Consider the following 6,000-nt stretch of genomic DNA (forward strand, 5'->3'; position numbering starts at 1 on the left):
GTCTTACAGACGTTCCTTTCGGAATAAAAAATTTATGCGGAGAAAACCTCCGAAAGGGAACAAAGAAACATGGGAGGACAAAAGAAACAAAACCAGAGGTTTCCTATTCAACAAACCCACTCCCGATAATAAAAAAACTCAATGAAGGTGTCCCCCAGGTTGGCGGGAGACTGACCGGGTTTCTTCCAGCCTGGGAAAAAATTTCAAGCAGTCCCTGGATACTAGGCATAGTACGAGAAGGGCTCAAGCTAAAGTTCCGCATTCCCCCCAACAACCTCTTCATGATGACACCGCAGAGACAGTCTCAAGAACAGTCGGCTCTCCAGGAAGAAATTCTAGGCCTAGTCCAGAAGGAAGTCTTACAGGAAGTCCCACACCAGGAAAGAGGCATGGGCTTCTACTCTCCCCTCTTCCTCCGAAAGAAGCCAGACGGATCATACAGGACGATAATAAATCTCAAAAAATTAAACAGTTTTCTCGAGATCCCACACTTCAAAATGGAGACAATAAAATCTTGCGTAAAAATACTCTTTCCCAGGTGTTTCATGACTGTTCTAGATCTACGAGATGCATATTATCATGTACCGATCCACAAGGATCATCAAAAGTACCTCCGGCTAGCAGTGAATATCCAGGGGGAGGTGAAACATTATCAGTTTCGGGCCCTCCCATTTTGGTTAGCTATCGCACCCCGAGTATTCACGAAAATAATGTCGGAAGTGATGGCTCATATACGGGAACAGAATATCCTGATAGTTCCCTACCTGGACGACCTCCTTGTAGCAGGGACATCATTCCATCACTGCAAACAGCAGTTGGATTTGGTTATGACTTCTCTGTCAAGCCTAGGTTGGCTGTTGAACCTTACCAAATCCAAAGTAGTCCCATCACAGGTACAGGAGTACTTAGGGATAGTCCTCGACTCAACCACACAAGTGTGCTATCTTCCTCAGGGGAAGATTCAAAAAATGACACAGGCTGCGATGCAATTGTCAACATCCCCAGTCACCACGCTCAGAAAAGCCATGTCCCTGCTGGGCTCCATGACAGCCTGTATCCCGGCCGTACAGTGGGCACAGTGCCATTCCCGGGACTTACAACGGGAGACTTTAAGTTCAAGCCTGTGTCTGGGAGGAAATTTAGACGGGCAGTTAAGTATATCACCAACTACGATACACTCCCTACAGTGGTGGGTGGACCCGATAAATTTTACCAAGGGGGTCCCTTGGGCACTACCGACAGAAAAAATCCTAACGACGGATGCAAGCACCTGGGGGTGGGGTGCTCATGTAGACGGTCAGGTGGCACAAGGGAACTGGAGCAAAAATCAAGAGCTAACCTCATCAAACATGAAAGAACTGCTAGCGGTAAAACTCGCTCTAATACACTTTCTAAAACTCCTCCGCTCCCACCACGTAAAAGTCTTCTCAGACAATCAGGTAGTGGTAGCATACCTAAACCACCAAGGGGGTACCAGGTCGCAAACACTGATGGAAGAAACCCGATCCATCTTTTATATCGCAGAACACAATCTGAAGTCCCTAACAGCCCTTTACATAAAGGGTTCAGAAAACCAGACCGCAGACTTCCTCAGCAGAACACGCTTGAAACAGGGGGAGTGGGAGCTGAAACAGTCGGTGTTCAACCAAATAGTGAAGTGTTGGGGAGAGCCAGAAATAGACCTATTCGCGGACTATCAAAACCGGAAAGTGAGAAAGTTCTGCTCAATCGATCCCCGGGGAGGCCCAGTAGCTCTGGACGCGCTTACAGTCCCCTGGAACTATCGTCTCTCCTACGCGTTCCCTCCAATATCCCTCATTCCCCTAGTCTTGAGGAAAATTCGGGAGGAGAGGGCAACAGTGATAATAATAGCTCCATTCTGGCCTCGCAGAATATGGTTTTCTTGGCTGAGAAAGATGTCCATAGACAGCCCGTGTGTTCTACCAGACACGCAAAATCTGTTATCCCAGGGCCCAGTGTGTCACCCCAGTGTAAAAAGCCTACATATGACAGCTTGGCTTTTGAAAGGAAGCTATTAAGCAACAGAGGGTTTTCATCCAATCTGGTGTCCACATTACTACAGAGTAGGAAACTCGTAACCACCAAAATATATGGCAAAGTGTGGAAAAAATTCATGTCTGTATCGGGGGCTGACCCAGCGGGGGAAATCCCAATAGAAAAAATTCTCGAGTTCCTGCAAAAGGGTTTGGAAAAAGGTTTAGCTACAAGTACTCTAAAGGTTCAGGTAGCAGCCTTGGGAGCACTGTATAATTATGATCTAGCCAGAAACCGATGGATCGCGAGATTCATCAAAGCCTAGGGTAGATCAAGACCTGTTCCTTTGCATAATGCCCCTCCATGGGATCTAAACCTTGTTCTAAATGCGCTAACCAAATCTCCTTTTGAACCTCTGGCAGACGCACCCCTAAAGATGCTATCTTTAAAAACAACACTCCTAGTGGCCCTAACCTCAGCCCGTCGCGTTAGTGACATACAAGCATTGTCCGCGTGTCCTCCCTTCACTCAAATTCTCGAGGACAGAGTCATTCTAAAAACAGACTCGGCTTACCTCCCAAAAATCGCGTCACAATTTCACAGGACACAAGAGATCTCCCTGCCCTCATTCTGTCCCAACCCCAAGAATGAGGGAGAAAAAACATTACATACCCTTGATGTTAGAAGGTGCCTACTCCAATACTTGTCAGCCACTAGGGAGTGCAGGAAGGATAGGGCTCTGTTTGTCTGCTTCCAGGGTCCACGGAAGGGACAGAAAGCGTCAAAAGCTACGCTAGCGAGGTGGATAAGAGATGCCATCGCCCTATCCTACTCATCCAGCGGGGCAGCCATCCCGGAGAATATAAAAGCGCACTCGACCAGAGCAGTAGCATCATCCTGGGCGGAAAGAGCTGGCGCTTCAATACAACAGATATGTAGAGCGGCCACTTGGTCTTCCCAGTCTACATTTTTCAAACACTACCGCTTAGACTTGACCTCCTCTGATCTCACCTTTGGTCGAAGGGTTCTAGAGGCAGTGGTCCCTCCCTAAAAAGTTACAATCTATGTAAATCTCTCCGTGGTGCCATCATGGGGATAGAGAAAATTGTAGTTACTTACCGATAATGGTATTTCTCTGGTGCACATGATAATAATATTGATATTTAGTTTAGTCACGGTGCCTCTGTTAAGTTAAAATTGTTAAGCTTAATTTGTGTAAATATTAAGTTGCAGCTGAAGTTCTGTATAAGGCTCTGTAAACCAACTGATGTGGGAGAGAGGTACGCCCTTTTTCACCTGTAGGTTTCCTGTCCCTGGGGGCGGACCCCTCTCTCCGTGGTGCCATCATGGGATCAGAGAAATACCGTTATCGGTAAGTAACTACAATTTTCTTCCCGAAAAATATTGCAATTACCGTATATACTTGTGTATAAGCCGAGATTTTCAGCCCCATTTTTGTGCTGAAAACGCCCCCCTCGGCTTATACAAGAGTCATGGTCCAGAACATGGGGAGGGGGAGCGGCGTAGTAGCGGCTGGAGCCGGTGGCTGTGGCACAGTGACAGCTGTAGCCGCCGGCTAACAGAAAAGATCATACCCTCCATCTCAGCATCTCCGTTGACCTGGCGTCGGAGACTCTCCTGTGCTGAGCAATCACGTGGTACCGCTCATTAAGGTAATGAATATGGACGCGTCTCCACTATCATTTATTACATCAATACTGATATAAAATACTAACCAACTACTGAATGTGAGAACGTGGCCTTATTGTGCTTCAGTAATCATGAAAACATCCTACTAAAGGTCTAAAAACACAAAAAAATTTGTGTCAATCTCAGAACGTTTGGCCACATTTGAGCTTTTCTCTTTTAAACTCCATCTTTTATGCTACAGTTGTAGTACATTAAAACATCTGCCTAAATTGTATGAAACATTTTTTGCTCACTTATATTTCCTACTACCGAATTGTTTAGTGTAGTTATTGGTTACTCTGCTCTTTTTCCTTCATTGTTTCTCTTGTCCTTCTTGTACCAGCTCTATATGCGTCTTCATTTTGATGGTCATCCCTGGTTACCATTTAACTGAAATGTATTGATGTGCAGTCTCCCACTGTTTTGAAAAGGTAAATAATAGTGATGAGCTGCCCGTCTGTCCTCATATGCAATCTAGCTGACTGCGCCTGTGCGGCCGCCCTGCCTGTGAATCCCAGCCCTGCAATGTGAATAAATCAGAAGACACTGCGGGGCGGGGATTCACAGGCAGGGCGGCCGCACAGGCGCAGTCAGCTAGACTGCATATGAGAACAGACGGGCAGCGCTCACTGCGCCTGCCCAAGGTAGGAGAAAAGAGCGCAGGCTCATTTTAAAACAGCGCTGAGGAGGCGGCGCCCGGCGCCAAGAAGACTTGAATGATGGCTATGTGGCGTCTGCAGAAGGGGGGAAAGGCCTGCCTCCAGGACTGAAGAAAGGTATTTTCTGATAAATTACAAAACTGATTATTTCTGCAGTTACAGCACCCAGAACTAAAAGAGCCACCTTGTCAGAATGCAGCATTACTGCTGCACAAGGTGGCTCTTTTAGTTTCAAATGCCTGGGGGGGTGACAGGTTCCCTTTAATGAAGAAATCTTAGAAATAATCTTAAGGAAAGAACCGTAGCAGGTGCCCTGTATTGAAAAAAAAAACAAATTCAAATCAGTGAAATAAACTAAACTGATTTGAATTGTCCAAATTATGATGACACATACAAGATCAGAACCGCAGTTATGGTCTACTTCATGAATATTGGGGTCAGATGGGTAGGAACAATGTTTCTTAGATAAGAGTTGTAACTATTATGCTCGATGAGGTCCTTGAGCGAAAGAGTATTATGTCTTTCTCCTTCATTATTTCAAACTTTTAAGAGGTTAAGGTCCTAATAATGTCCAGTTAAAATTGAAATAGCCCAACATTTCAGTCTAGGGTGCTAACCTCTGCAGTTAGATAAGGTGTCAATTATAGGAGCTGATAAACTTCACCAGTTTCTATATAGCCAGGTCCTCTTTTGAACATCATCCATCTTAGCCTTATAAGCAATTGTGCTCCCCCACCCCACTATACAGTATATTGTACACTTCCCTCCCCACATTATTTATTGCTACCCATTTGATTTTGTGTCCTCACTGTTTTATTGTGTCAAAATCTTTAGAAAAAATACAAACATTACATCTCGCCTAACCACTGGGCTGGGTAACACTGAATCACTGATTAGGGCCACAATCACAATTAGGGCCATTTGTAGAGTCGAGCCTATTGGATAATATGTTGAGATGTTCGGCAGTTGCAGAAATGACATCACTACAGTTCACATTCACTCTACAACAACTGGATGTGACACATTTACGCTTTTAATGGACTGTTAATGTGGTCCATAGAAGTTTAGTATGAGTTCCCCAACAACTGGATGTGACGTTGTGTCAACAAGAGACCAGAAATTGTCAATTGATGCCGTCAAGAACTGGAAATAGTTTGATCTTATGGAGCTCTTTTCCAATTAGACAACTCTAGGTAAGATCTTTGGGACATCATTGGCATATTGATTTGTTAATTATTCCAGGTCTGTTTCATATGAAGTTTTGTTGTGTTCAGTTAGGCATGTAGAACTCCTAACCCAACTTATATTTCAGCCAGCACCTTGGAGTTATTGCCAGAAATTTATGGATCCTAGTTAACATATTCCCCCTTTGAGGAAACGCTTTGGAAATATTTTTTCACTATGAAAACAACATCATTTGATCTGGTTCTGATTTTTACAGTAACAGGGTCAATAATCATTCTCTTGTTGTTTTATGACACATACATGCTGTTTATGTCCTATACTAATTGCTAGTCGCCCTGATTCTTATTTAACCCTGCTGTTCTGTTCGTAGTGGCTATACACTTGTACTGTTCGGGTCATTACGACCAATTAAAGTCTGTTAATTTTTACTTTTAGCTACTCTTAAGTGTATCATTTGAATATCATTTGCATT

The sequence above is a fragment of the Ranitomeya variabilis genome, chromosome 4, assembly GCF_051348905.1.
Source record: "Ranitomeya variabilis isolate aRanVar5 chromosome 4, aRanVar5.hap1, whole genome shotgun sequence".
NCBI lineage: Eukaryota > Metazoa > Chordata > Amphibia > Anura > Dendrobatidae > Ranitomeya > Ranitomeya variabilis.